A 16,488-nucleotide genomic window follows, 5' to 3' on the forward strand; every position below is an offset into this window, starting at 1 on the left:
AATATAAACGTAAGCAATACGTTGAACCACGTGTTTGTTTTGGCTCAATTTATTTCGTTGGATGAGGTCCTATTACCTTATATGATTATATGGTTATGTATATTGGTCCATTCCCTATTATAAGACATGGGTATATTGATGCACCCTTTAAAAATTTGGGAGGGGTACCTTGGCCCACCTCTTTATTTTGGAAATTGCCCAATTTAAACATTTGGTATAATAGTATAAGACCCTAATATATATATATATATATATATATATATATATATATATATATATATATATATATATATATATACTATAAATTTGGGTGGTCCATCTCGTTCCCTTTCATGGGTACGAAATTGCCAAATTTTAGTACAACCACGTGTTTCGTTTTTCACCTAATTTATTCACTTGGATGAGGTCCTATTACCTAATATGATTATATGGTCATGTATAGGGGTCCATTTTCTATCATAAGACATAGGTACATTGATGCACCCCGGGAGGGGTACCATAGCCAATCCCTTAAATTTTGGAAATTTTTCAATTTAAGCATTCGCTATCATAGTACATGACCTCAATATGTATCATGATAAATTTGGGTGGTCCACCTTGTTCCCTTTCATGAGTAAAAAAAAATGCCAAAATATAAACATAAGCAATATGTTGTATCACGTGTTTGGTTTTTGGCCCAATTTATCCCGTTTGATGCGGTCTTATTACCGTATATGGTCATATGGCCATGTATATAGGTTCATTCCCTATCATAAGACATGAGTACATTGATGCACCCTTTAAAAATTTGGGAGGGGTATCTTGACTCATCCACTCAGTTTTAGAAATTGTTTAATATAAGCATTTGGTATCTTCGTACAGGTCTTCAATATGTACCACTATAAATTTGGATGGTCCACATCGTTCCCTTTCATGGGTAAAGAACTACCAAAAATCAAATTTCGGAGGTTATTGACCCTTTGATAAGTATTTAGCACGTTATATGGTTTATTACCTTTATATGTTTTTGTTCTCTTTTAAATTTGGGAATTATAAAATAACATAATTTGGTAAACGTTTTCTAGGACCCATTGTAGATGTTGGTGTTCCTCTTATGGCCAAATATTCAAAATTTAAAGGTTATTGACCGGCTTTATTATTGAATAACTACAGGGTTTATTACTTTTTCATAAGACAGGTGTATTTGTGTACCAATCTTAAATTTTGGGAGGGGTACATTTCTTATTGTCATATCAATAATTGGTAATTGTTCTTAAAATTGGATAGTATCTCATTCATTGGGTAAATCAGTATGATCACGTGATCAGTTATTGACCTATGATGGGATTAGGAGTCCAGGACATTGGTACATTTAAACTTTGTAGGATAATTTGAGAATGCGTCATTGGTATTGATTATTACAGCCAAATATAAACGTAAGCAATACGATGTACCACGTGATTGACCTTGATGAGGTAGTGTACAGGGATACATAGCTAACCTTATTCAATCTTATGACTCATAGTCTTAAGGAAATACATGCTACAACACTGGCAAAGTTATTGTTGATGCAATTTGATTGGTTGATCACTATCTTTCGTGCAATCTGATTGGCTGATCACTATCTTTCGTGCAATCTGATTGGTTGCTGATTTTCAAATCTTTGCTGCATTCAGTTTTAAGTTTTATTTAACATTTAAAAATCTTGGTTTCGTTCAACATTTTGCACTCACTGATAAATATGATCAAAACCGTTTATTTGTTAATCGAATAGTTAAAAACCGGATAAAGTTTGACGGTTAACCGTGAGACGTGAAATTTTTTTTAGTTTGAAAATTTTTTGTTTGAAAGTTTTTGTTTGAAAACTTGTTTCAAATTTGTGTTTGAATTTTTTTGTTTCAGAATTTTGTTTGAAATTTATGTTTCAAAATTTTTTGTTTGAAAATTTTTTTGTTTGAAAATTTTTAATTTTTTGTTGCAAAATTTTGTTTGAAAATTTTTTGTTTAAAATTTTTTCGTTTGAAATTTTTCGTTTTCAATTTTTTTGTTTCGAATTTTGTTTTTTCAGAATTTTGTTTGAAAATTTTTTTCGTTTTAAAATTTTGTTTGAATTTTCGTTTCCAAATTTTTTCGTTTCAAAAATTTTGTTTCAAAGTTTGGTTTGACATTTTTAAAAGTTTGTGCACTCATTAGTAAAGAACCGGAACTGTTTAGAACTAAAACCTCTGGCAACATTGTGGTGCAATAGTACAAATCAGAATATGGGGTTGTACTTGAAATGAAAAAACACAATTCATTGAAATGGATCATTTTATTACACTCCACATACATCCATACCAGATAGTGGTTCTGGATATTGTCGATACAATGTGTTTTGAACTTCTTGCACTAGTTTGTCTTTAGCGTATAATTTTAATTCCAATTGAAGTCTTTTAAGGTCTATTGCGATATCAATTGGTGGAAACTCAATGTCCATTTGATCACAAATAAACTGTTTATCAATACAGTTATGCACCCACGAACGATGTTGACAACCATCACAATATCTAGATACATGTTGTACAATATGTATAACACATTTTTCAAAATAGTACTTTTTCAGGAATATACTTGTTTTGTTGCACACTTCCACTGCATGTTTAACACACTGAAATACGCTGATGAATTTGTTCCATTCCGTTTGTGTTAGATACACCATGTTGCGAGGGACATGGAATGTACTCTTTTTACGTAACAGCACCATCTTCTCTTCGAGGACTGTACGCAGCACCACTTCATGATTTGAGCCTAATGATTTGACTATGGTCACATTTAGCTCATCATGAAAATAATCGTTCATTTGGTCGATTCGTGAACATAATATTTGCCATTCTTCACAGGTCAGTTGTACACCAAATTGTTCTGCTTTGCCCAATCGAATCACAGGTTCAAATGTTCTAGCACTGATACCAATCATCACATGTTTTGTTTGAAATATATTTATTGGATAATAGCTTGCGAAGATGAACTCTTTATCGTTAGAAGTACACATCTTTCCTCCTGAAAAGCACTTGCTCAAATGATTTCGTGGGATGACAGTGTATTGGTTGATTTATAGAACTACGGCTGACGTCATTGGAATGGAATGTGCTGACATTTGAATTTATGGTGTCATCACAGTTGCTGACGTCATGCTGACCAACCACATTCATACAACTATGTCTGACGTCAAAGAAATGTGCTGACGTTTGAATTCATGATTTCATCACAATTGCTGACGAATCTGGCTGTGTAGTAAATTCAAATTGATGACTTCGACCCAAGAGTCTTTTATAACATAAAGATACAGATCCAGTATTTAAGAAACGCAGCAGTTCTTCTTGTTTTGATGCTTCCATGGGTAAATATCTTGCTGGTAAAATTATATTCTTATCATTTTCAAGCTTCACTACGATTCTTAATCCAAACTTTGTAGGGATCATTTGGCTAGCTAAGATTCTATAAGGTACATTCTGTTGCAAATCAGTAATCTTGGTAAATGATTTCATCACATCACGTGTGTTTAGAAACTGCAGACAAGTAGCCATGATGACGTTATCATGAATACTAACTCGAACGATACTTATATATGATGCAAAACTGATGACGTTGCATTAGCATGTTCTGACGTGTACTATTGCAACACAATGTTGCCAGAGGTTTTAGTTCTAAACAGTTCCGGTTCTTTACTAATGAGTGCACAAACTTTTAAAAATGTCAAACCAAACTTTGAAACAAAATTTTTTAAACGAAAAAATTTGGAAACGAAAAATTCAAACAAAATTTTAAAACGAAAAAATTTTCAAACAAAATTTTGAAAAAACAAAATTCGAAACAAAAAAAATGAAAACGAAAAATTTCAAACGAAAAAATTTTAAACAAAAAATTTTCAAACAAAATTTTGCAACAAAAAAATTAAAAATTTTCAAACAAAAAAATTTTCAAACAAAAAATTTTGAAACATAAATTTCAAACAAAATTCTGAAACAAAAAATTCAAACACAAATTTGAAACAAGTTTTCAAACAAAAACTTTCAAACAAAAAATTTTCAAACTAAAAAAAATTCACGTCTCACGGTTAACCGTCAAACTTTATCCGGTTTTTAACTATTCGATTAACAAATAAACGGTTTTGATCATATTTATCAGTGAGTGCAAAATGTTGAACGAAACCAAGATTTTTAAATGTTAAATAAAACTTAAAACTGAATGCAGCAAAGATTTGAAAATCAGCAACCAATCAGATTGCACGAAAGATAGTGATCAGCCAATCAGATTGCACGAAAGATAGTGATCAACCAATCAAATTGCATCAACAATAACTTTGCCAGTGTTGTAGCATGTATTTCCTTAAGACTATGAGTCATAAGATTGAATAAGGTTAGCTATGTATCCCTGTACACTACCTCATCAAGGTCAATCACGTGGTACATCGTATTGCTTACGTTTATATTTGGCTGTAATAATCAATACCAATGACGCATTCTCAAATTATCCTACAAAGTTTAAATGTACCAATGTCCTGGACTCCTAATCCCATCATAGGTCAATAACTGATCACGTGATCATACTGATTTACCCAATGAATGAGATACTATCCAATTTTAAGAACAATTACCAATTATTGATATGACAATAAGAAATGTTCCCCTCCCAAAATTTAAGATTGGTACACAAATACACCTGTCTTATGAAAAAGTAATAAACCCTGTAGTTATTCAATAATAAAGCCGGTCAATAACCTTTAAATTTTGAATATTTGGCCATAAGAGGAACACCAACATCTACAATGGGTCCTAGAAAACGTTTACCAAATTATGTTATTTTATAATTCCCAAATTTAAAAGAGAACAAAAACATATAAAGGTAATAAACCATATAACGTGCTAAATACTTATCAAAGGGTCAATAACCTCCGAAATTTGATTTTTGGTAGTTCTTTACCCATGAAAGGGAACGATGTGGACCATCCAAATTTATAGTGGTACATATTGAAGACCTGTACGAAGATACCAAATGCTTATATTAAACAATTTCTAAAACTGAGTGGATGAGTCAAGATACCCCTCCCAAATTTTTAAAGGGTGCATCAATGTACTCATGTCTTATGATAGGGAATGAACCTATATACATGGCCATATGACCATATACGGTAATAAGACCGCATCAAACGGGATAAATTGGGCCAAAAACCAAACACGTGATACAACATATTGCTTATGTTTATATTTTGGCATTTTTTTTACTCATGAAAGGGAACAAGGTGGACCACCCAAATTTATCATGATACATATTGAGGTCATGTACTATGATAGCGAATGCTTAAATTGAAAAATTTCCAAAATTTAAGGGATTGGCTATGGTACCCCTCCCGGGGTGCATCAATGTACCTATGTCTTATGATAGAAAATGGACCCCTATACATGACCATATAATCATATTAGGTAATAGGACCTCATCCAAGTGAATAAATTAGGTGAAAAACGAAACACGTGGTTGTACTAAAATTTGGCAATTTCGTACCCATGAAAGGGAACGAGATGGACCACCCAAATTTATAGTAATATATATATATATATATATATATATATATATATATATATATATATATATATATATATATATATTAGGGTCTTATACTATTATACCAAATGTTTAAATTGGGCAATTTCCAAAATAAAGAGGTGGGCCAAGGTACCCCTCCCAAATTTTTAAAGGGTGCATCAATATACCCATGTCTTATAATAGGGAATGGACCAATATACATAACCATATAATCATATAAGGTAATAGGACCTCATCCAAGGGGATAAATTGAGCCAAAACAAACACGTGGTACAACGTATTGCTTACGTTTATATTTTGACAATTTTGTACCCCTAAAAGGGAACGAGGTGGACCACCCAAATTTATCATAATACATGTTAGGGTCAAGTACTATAATACCAAATATATAAAATGAGCAATTTCTAAAATTTAAGGGGTGGGCCAAGGTACCCCTCACAAATTTTTAAAGGAGTGCACAAATGTACTTATGTCTTATGATAGGGAATAGACCCCTATACATAACCATATAACCATATAAGGTAATAGGATCTCATCCAAGGGGATAACTTAGGTCAAAACCAAACACGTGGTACAACGTATTGCTTACGTTTATATTTTGGCAATTTTGTACCCCTAAAAGGGAACGAGGTGGACCACCCAAATTTATCATAATACATGTTAGGGTCCAGTACTATAATACCACATATATAAAATGAGCAATTTCTAAAATTTAAGGGGTGGGCCAAAGTACCCCTCCCAAATTTTTAAAGGAGTGCACAAATGTACCTATGTCTTATGATAGGGAATAGACCCCTATACATATCCATATAAGGTAATAGAACCTCATCCAAGAGGATAAATTGGGCCAAAAGAACAAACACGTGGTACAACGTATTGCTTACGTTTATATTTTGGCAATTTTGTAGCCCTAGAAGGGAATGAGGTGGACCACCCAAATTTATCATAATACATGTTAGGGTCCAATACTATAATACCAAATATGTAAAATGAGCAATTTCCAAAATTTAAGGGGTGGGCCAAAGTACCCCTCCCAAATTTTTAAAGGAGTGCACAAATATACCCATATCTTATGAAAGGTAATGGACCCCTATACATGACCATATAACTATATAGGATAATAACACCTCATCAAAGGGGATAAAAATCGACCAAAAACCAAACATGTGGTACTACGTATTGCTTACGTTTATATTTTGGCAATTTTGTACCCCTAAAAGGGAACGAGGTGGACCACCCAAATTTATCATAATACATATTAGGGTCCTGTACTATAATACCACATATATAAAATGAGCAATTTCTAAAATTTAAGGGGTGGGCCAAAGTACCCCTCCCAAATTTTTAAAGGAGTGCATTAATATACCCATGTCTTATGAAAGGGAATGGACCCCTGTATACGCCCATATAACCATATAGGGTAATAACACCTCATCAAAGGGGATAAATTAGGTCAAAAAACCCCGAAATTTGACTTTTTGGCAATTTTTTACCCATGAAAGGGAACGACATAGACACCCAATACTGATAGAGGTACATACTATGGTCCTAGGCTACCATACCCAATTTTTAGATTTGGCAATTTCCAAAATTTAAGGGGGGTGGTCCTATGTACCCCTGCCAAAATTTAGGGGGTGGGCCATGTTACCCCTGCCAAAATTTAGAGGGGGTTGTCCTATGTACCCCTAGGTCATTGACCCCGGGCCAAGGTTATTAACCTTTGACCTATGACGTCATAAAAGTCGGGGTCAAAGTCCAAACCTGGACATAACGGGGGGCCTACTACTCCTAAAACCTAACCGAAACCATTTTGGCGTCAATTAGTAGGTTTGGGGGAGCTGGTGCCCAAATAGAAATACGAAAAATTCACACTTCCTTTCGAACACAGAGGAAAATTTTGAGTGCACAAACGATGCACTAATGATTAAGGACTATTTTGGTGCCAATCGGCATTGGTTGGGGGCTAGTGGCTAAACTAATATCTCACACTTCCTGTTATGCACAATCGCAAATTTTGCGTGCACATTGATTAACGATTGAGACCATTATGAAACCAATCGGCGGGGGTGGGAACTGCCATTTAGTCAGCCCCACGGATTACTTTTTGGGTACCTTAAAATTGCTCTATGCACAAACAATGCACAAACGTTTGAGAAAATTTTGGTGAAATTCAGAAGAGGTGGGGGCTGTCTAAACGGACTTAAATTCTATCTCGTCTTGTCTCATGTGCAACCCTGGAGCAGTGGAATCTTTGAAGACTTCTAGTTTTGAATAATTTTGAGCTTGATCTAAATTGATTACAATTGCACACAAAATTTCACACTTTTTTCTACTTGTTCTTACGCCAATACTTTCGGAGTGAATGGATCAGTTTCAATAGTTTCTTGTAATCTGTAGATATGTTGATTTTACTTAAATATTAAAATTGTACGAAGCTCGAAACATGTTCTTAACATAGTGTGTTGCAAGAGGAACTCGTACTTCTTAGCTTTTAACTTTGAAAAGCGTATAAAAAGTGAGAAACGTTTGGTAGCGCTAAAACAATAGGATTAAAAATTTAACCTAATTTACAAGTTTTATCTATCATAAGTTATTCTCTAAGAATGTCATATCATCGTGAATTAGGAATAATTTTTTTTATATTTTTTTCCATTTTTCCATTGATATGACACGCATGAAATTTAAAGCAGTTGACTGATTTGAGTTTAACGTCTCTTTTCACCTCAGAGACTACATGAGACGGGACCTACAATTAAAGTGAGATCAGAACTGTTACAATGCAACTTAGTCTCAATCTTAGTTATTTTTGCTATCGTTTAAAGCAATATTAATTTTATCTTAATTCAATTTATTAAGGCGGTGAGTATCTATCACTCGTCATAACCTAAGCAAAGGACAAGTATCATTATCAAAGATTATAATAATAACAGAGTCAGCTGATCGCCTATCGACTTCAACTTCTTCCGTATTTATCTGTCAACTTTTATGATACCAACCCAAGTCTAAACTATCAATTCTATACGAACTACTATTCGAGTTTGTGCCCTATGAAATACATCCACCTAAAATCGAAGACAAGATCACGCACTCATAATGCACTCGCCTTAGCCACTTGCCAGAAAGAGAAGCGTTTATATTTATATCAATTATTGCTGATTATATGTAAATTATTACGTTCTGCACCAACTTTGACTCTTCTTCAGTATCTCAATGATAGTGATAATACCTTATAAATGTATTTAGTGACATTAATCGTAAAATAATCTAAATTACTGTGTCCTACAGACGTTTAATGCATATCTTCAAAGCATTATTTTGTGGTGTTTTGGCTACTCGTATCTTTGTAAAATATTAATATTATTAATACTTATTTGGAAATTAACGTAATTAAATTAACATAACATAGTGCTCACATGTAATCTAATATATAATTCCCGTGCTTTTGTTGCGCATCCTTTTGGTTTGATGTGATAAGTGTTTTCTTTCTCAGCATGATGAAAAATCTAAAAATCTTCTGAAGTTAAGAGATTGCAAACTTTGGTCTAGAATACCAAACACTTCTACAAAAGAAGTTGAGGTTTGACTGAATCTCTCAACTAATGGTTTCCATATTTGTTTCTGGGCTAAAGCGTTATGAAGCGCATAATTTTAAATTAATCGACTGAGATTTCTTCTTCAAGCAGTTCTTCATTTCCTATTTACTATAATTATTTTGTTTTATGCTTGGGGCAAAGGAAATTATAATATGTGTTTGGTCAAAATTCCGATTGATTTTGCCAAGTAATTTATGTACTTGAAACATTTATTTATTTTTTTCAGATTTTAACTTTGAAAGTTTCAAGTTCACTTCATAAGACGGAAGTTATGGTTGCATATTCAGAATCGGTGTCATGCTATTAGTCTAGGCTAATTGTTGAACTGGGAACAAATTGCAATATAATTTGTATTAACGGGTTCTTATGGAAAAATATCTGAGGAAAACGATGGCGAAAAGTCTACTACTCTCCGAGGTGAGGTAAGGCCGCTATGGAGAATTTTCCAACATGGCTGCCATGCGCTACTACCATTCGCAAAGTTTCATTTATGCACCTCATGTGTCCCTTCTAATTAACATAGAGCAATGAGTAATACATTTTTGTAAAGATTTTAGAATGTAGATTCCAACGATGTAACATTATTTTCCATTTTGTCCACCGACTACAAGAAGAAGAAATTTGAAATATCTAAAAAAAACTCGATTCTTTTAGAAAATATTTCATCTCTGGCAACACTATGAGTACAGCAGCGCAACAAAAAATCTCATTGTTACATACCTTACATATTTGTGTGTGAGCTGTACAACAGCTACTAAGATCTAGGCCGAAGAAGGTGTTCCTTTATCTTTTACAGGCTGTATCATATCACCGTTTTCAAAGGAGGAAACATACCATTACATGAGAACACCCTGCAACCTACGACCATCCTAACTACAACAGTGTCATGACGTACATCGTTGTAAGCTTATAAAACACAAATTCCAACGATGTAACATTGTTTCACATTTCACCCACCGACTAGAAAAAGAAGAAGATTTTTTAAAATCCCCAAAATTTGATTTTTCGAAAATATTTCATCTGTGGCAACACTATGTGTACAACAGCACAACAAAAAATCGTTATTACATACCTTACATATTTATATGTAAGATGTACAACAGCCACTGAGATCTAGACCGAGGAAGGTGTCCCAATATGGGATACCTTTTATGGGCTGTATCACCGATTTTAATAGAGGAAATAGACTATTACATAAGAACATTCTGCGACCTACGACCATCCTAACTACCACAGTGTCATGAGATACATCGTTGTAAAGCTTATAGAACCCAGATTTCAACTATGTAGAATTGGTCCCTATTTGTCCTACCGGATAGAAGAACAAGAAGAAAGTTAAAAAATTACAAAGAAGTTACCGGTATTTATTTATTATTGAAAAATTAGAATTACTGTATATGCATGCTGTATCACAAGTTTTACTGGAGGAAGTATATCATCGTATAAGAACATTAAGCAATGTAATAGCTGTCCTAATTTGTTTTAATTGGAAAATTGACTAATAGAAGTGGAAAATGGGCCCTAACAACTTAACAAATTTAGATAGAAAAAAACAATGAACCGCGGACTTATTGTAATATATAATTTAGTGTTGACTTTTTAATGAAAAAATACCTTAGAGATAGTGTTGTAAAAAAAACGGTTTTTTTTTCTGTGAAGTTTTTTTCAATAAAAAACATCGTTCTTTTTCATGTTTTTTTTTCAAAAGTCTGTTTTTTTTCTGGCAACTATTATTTATTGATTTATGTTGCAGATTATTGAAATAATCAATAGAACTTGAGTCGAAGCCCTCGTAACTTACAAATCGTTTGTTTCTTCGAACCTATACGAGCAAAATTGTGTGATTATTCCTTTCGGTCCCAGGCCATTTTTGGCGTTTTCCTACATTTCCAGTTAGTGACTTATTGCTCAAAAACTATTCATTCGATTGATATGGTTAAGGCCTTGTTTTTAAGAAAATGGATGTGGCTATGTTTTGGTGTAAGTTGCGTTGCAGTGTTACCAACGGGTGGGAAATTATTGAGGGAAATGTAGGGATGAAAATTTACAAAAAATCCCTAATCGAATTTCAAATTTTTTTTGTATCTAGCACCACTGCTGCTATATGGGTTCAAGTAACCTAAAGAAATCTTTGGTGTGTTCACAAGGTACAGTGAAATCCTGAAGTCGCTGGCTTCCATTCAAAGAGGGAAAGAAAAAATTCTGTCATACACATGAAATTTTGACACTTTTTACGCCTAAGAGGCAAAAATCAAATATGCCGGGGTACAGCTTCTCTAATTATCCTATTGAAACTTTTTATAGTGCGTTCTGTAGGGCAAAGAGGAAGCTTTCAAGTAGTGGTACGTTTGTTTCAATGTAGCCAGTAAGAGGGTAATAATAGAGGGGAAAAGGGAAATTTTCCGAATTTTTCACCTAATAGCGGGAATTAATTGTTTTGGCTGGAAACGCTGCCACCAGGCAGACAAAAACTATCTGAAAATAAACCGTAGTACTCAAAGAATATATCCTACAAGTATCATGGCGATATATAACAAAGTAAGCATGAAATTGAAAAAAAATCTCATTCTACCTCAGAAGTTCACCATTTTCTTACCATTTCCAGAACATGGTTTATTATAAACCTCAACTGTACTTCCCCTAATTATTCTAGTGAAACTTTTTATGGTGCGCTGTGTAGGCTAAGGATGAGGCTGTTAGACACTGGTACATTTGTTCGAATGTAGCCAACAAGAAGGAAATAATAGAAATAAAAAAGGGAATTTTTCCCAAAATTTGCCCCTAAAATCTGGAATTTTTTGTAGCTAGCAACACTACTATCAGACACACACAAACTATCTTAAAATAAGCTTTGGTATCCCTCTAATATATCCTACAAGTTTTGTGATGATATCTAATAAAGTAGGCATGTCAATAAAAAATATCTCATTCTACCTTAAGAAAAATCACAGTTATCTTTCCAATTAGAGAACAAGGTCCACTGTAAACCTCAACTGTACTTCCCCTAATTATCTATTGAAACTTTCTATAGTGCGTTGTGTAGAGCAAAGAATAGACTTCCAGATACTGGTACGTTTGTTCCGATATAGCCAACAAGAGGGAAATAATAGAGACAAAACATATAATTTTTCCAAAATTTCCCCCTAAAATCTGGAATTAAAATATTTTGTAGCTGGCAACACTGTAACCAGACAGACGCACACTATCTTAAATTAAACATTAGTACACCACTAATATATCCTACAAGTATTATGGCGATATTTAAGGAACAAAGCTTCTAATTACCAAAAAGATATTACGGTAAACAGAAAAGTAAGGAAAACTAGAAAAATCAAGGGCTAGAACCTAAATACGAATTTTACGTGCGTCCCCTAATTATCCCATTGTAACGATCTGTACTTTCGTTTGTTAAATAAGGACAAATGTTCGATTGGCGTAAGTTGACTTGCACTCGAACGTATAGGTACGGATTTATAAACAAAAATTTCTAATTTTTTGCCCAAATATAGGAGAATTTTAATTTCCCTAATTGGCAACACTGCGCGCAGGCCCGTCCAATTATTGTCAACAGTTAGGTATCTATCCGAGGTATCTACCTGGCAAGTCTTAAGGATATATTTCTACAACGAAGGAAGCTACAAGGGAAAAAAAGGTAAAGGAAATTCGAAATTAGAAAATTCTCGATTTTTTTACTGGGGTGAAATTTGAGAAGGAAACTCGACACCGAGAGAAAAAGAAATTAATATGATAAACTATAGTCCAACCTCATTTTGCAAGAACAATATCCCGATATCTTAATTAGTGTCCACACTGGAGCGGATTAAACAAGTGACACACATGTGTGTGCCATTTTGGCCACCGAGTACACATTTGATTACATTTTTTTGACTACTAACTCGTGTTGTTGTAGTTATAGTCTCGACTAATAATAATATCATTGTAAACAATAACTTTATAGGGAAAATTTTCTCTCCTTTTTACATCTTAGTTCCAACACTGTTGGTGAGAAATGTAGAGTGTTTCAAAATAAATTTTGGGGTTTTAAGTCTTCGTAGCACTTACTACATTTTACGTACAATTATGAGCAATGCATCAAGTAAAAGAGCACCTCAAACAGTCTTTACTACAACTGTTCAATGTGAGATTCATTCATCACACGGCACACATCTAGTCGATAGGCGAGAAAGGCCCATAAACTTTCCGCCATATGGCACAAAACATATTCAATTTAGGGGAGTTTCGTTTATAATTGTAAGTTAATTGTAATAGATACTACAAAGTTTCAAAACCCTAATATTAATTTTGAAACACCCTGCATTACTTCCAATTGAGTCGGGGGCCGCGGTGGCTCAGTGGTAGAGCGTTCACCTCTGGTGCTTGGGGTCTCGGGTTCGATCCCAGCCCCCGCCAAGTGAACTTTGTGGTGGACAAACATCGTGTGTGTGGGTTTTCTCGGGGTTCTCCCGTTTCCTCCCACTTTCTTCATTCCACCATTTCATTCATTACTCATCATCACCGTCTCCTTTAGCCTCACCGGCATAACCGTGGGACGTAAAACTCAAAGATTTCATTTCATTTTTCAAATTGAGTCATCCTATATTCAGTTCCTAGTCAATTTGTCGCCTCGTGCAATGGCATAATTTGCCGCCTCCCCCTTTCTCCAGAAAGAACAAATCTTAGAAGTCATGATTTTAAGTATGCTACTCCAGCATGAACAACAAAGGTGAGGGTAAGTGCAGTCGCACTCAGAAAGGCTTAAATGCTTACTAAAAATGCAATTCCGTTGTGTATGTTTCTTTTTCTTTAAATGTGAATCTATTATGATAGTGAAAGATAAAGCAAACACACCTGCAGAGAATAGATGGTAATCCTTTTTATAGAATTCACTATCGAGCTTCAATCTCAATGTATCAGTTTGCAATTCCAGTGCAACTAGATCTTTTATCTTTATTTCTTGATTTTTCTTCTACATCTCCTAACATTTTTTAAAAAACTTGTTTCTATCTTCAATGATAAGGAACTTGCTTCTGACAAAAACAAGACTACTTTCATATCAAAACTGTGATAACATACGAAATGGAACAGATATTCACTACTATTCGAGAATTGAATTCTTGCATTTGACAACAATCAAGCAATTTGTGCTCGGATTTATTCGACCATTTGCTTTAGCATTGTCCATGTGGTCTTAAACTAATGCAACCTAAAAACATAATTTATGAATGTAGTATTCAAATAGAAGGTCAGCTAAGTAAATGTAACTACCATCATCATGAAGTATGTTTCCAACAAGAAATATTTAATTTAAATAATATACTTATGACAGATTTTGCCGGACCATCCAATCTTGCCGTTCCACACAAATTCACGTGTTGCATATATACAGTGGCGTATTTAGGAGGGTTTCCCGGCTTAAGCCCCCCCCCCCCGAAATCTTACTTACTATAGTAAAGTATATGAAATATCTTGCAGAATTTTCACATTTTCAGGCAAAGCCCCTCCCCCGAAAGTTAGCAAAGCCCCTCCCGAAACAAAATCGTAAATACACCACTGCATATATGGTAGAGCCGGTTCTGCATTTCATATATATCTAGTCGACAAATTATTTATATATGACATTTAGAAAAATACTATTAGGCAAATTAGTATTAGCTTTTACATTTAGACAAGTTATTGGAATTTTATACTGTTCGTGACATTATTTTCGTACTTATTAAAGGCCTGCTTTCACGAAAAAACAAAATTTCATTTCTACTTTTATTTCTTAGTTGATATTGATGAAAACTGCTGAAACCCGAATTGTTAATAGGTATGGTATTCATGTAATTTGTAAAATATTTGTAGCGTATCAGTATCTAGCGTTTAATTTAAGTTGCATTTTACGGTGATTATACCTACATAAAAATATTTAATACTTAAATAGACGTAAGATGCATTACAAATGACTATTTGAAAAAAAACGAAATTTAGAAAAAAAACGAGAGGCAATGTTTTTTTTTCTAAAAAAAAACGTACATTTCTGAAAAAATACGAACCGTTTTTTTTCTATTTACAACACTACTTAGAGAAATACTGTTGAAAAGTCTACCACTCTCCGAGAGTGCATAGGTCCGCTATGGTGAATTTGTCAATATGGATGCCACGTTTCCTAATACTTGATATCATTATATGTTGAGGATTGTTCAATATTTGGAACCTTATTCTTTATATCAATTGAAAGCAAACTCTTAAACAAGTTTTTTAAAAGTATTTTTATTACAACATTTTTTCCAGGGTATACATACTAACTAAAACTAACTAACTCTATGGCCTATGGAACGCGGAGATTCAATGTCGCGTTCACAAAAGCTCTCCACTCACTTCTATCCTTAGCTAACTGCATCCAGTTTCTACTTTGTATTCCAATCTCTGCGAGATCCATCTTAATATTGTCCTCCCATCTGCGCCTAGGTCTTCCTAATGGTCGTTTTCCGATTGGTCCTCCAGTCAAGACTTTGAAAGCGTTTCTACTTTATTCCATTCTAGCTACATGACCCGCCCACCTGAGGCTCCTAGACTTGACGACTCTATCAATGTTGGGTAAACCATATAAATTATGTAGTTCCTCGTTATGAAGTTCTCTAAAATCAATAAATAGTTGATGTACCGGGGTATTCTATTCCCACTTTTTTTCGAGTATTTGGCGAATGGTAAAAATTTGGGCGATAGTTGATCGATTTTGTCTAAATCCGTACTGATAATCTCCAATAATTTCATCTGCGTATGGGGTCAGTCTTGCTAATATAATATTTGAAAGTATTTTATAGGGTGTTGACAGAAGAGAAATGCCTCGATAATTATTACAATCAGTTTTGTCGCCTTTCTTGTGAATTGGAACAATGATTGATTCTTTCCACTCTTGTGGCAATTCTTCCTTGTTCCAGATAAGGAGAATGAGTTTGTGTATCTTGTTCCACAATTTTTCGCCTCCAGCTAAAATTAACTCAGCCGGAATTTCATCTACACCCGAAGATTTGTGTTTCTTTAATTTCTTTATAGCGGTTTCTACTTCTATTCGGTTGGGTTCTGGAATATACGGTTCTGCGGTGTGTATCTCCTTTTCTCAAAACACACTAGTTTTTGGTTGCGTGTTAAGCAAATCGTCAAAGAAACCTTTCCATCTATTTAAGATGCTATCCGTGCCAGTGAGAACTGTACCGTCAGATTTCTTTAATATATAAGCACGAGGTTGATAGCCTTTCTTAAATTCGTTGATTCCCTTATACATGTCCCGGATGTTATTATTTTTACTATTATCTTCAAGTTCTTTAATTTTAGCTTTCAGAAAATTGCG

This window comes from Thermobia domestica, chromosome 1 (genome assembly GCF_964235325.1).
Source record: "Thermobia domestica chromosome 1, izTheDome1.hap1.1, whole genome shotgun sequence".
Lineage (NCBI taxonomy): Eukaryota > Metazoa > Arthropoda > Insecta > Zygentoma > Lepismatidae > Thermobia > Thermobia domestica.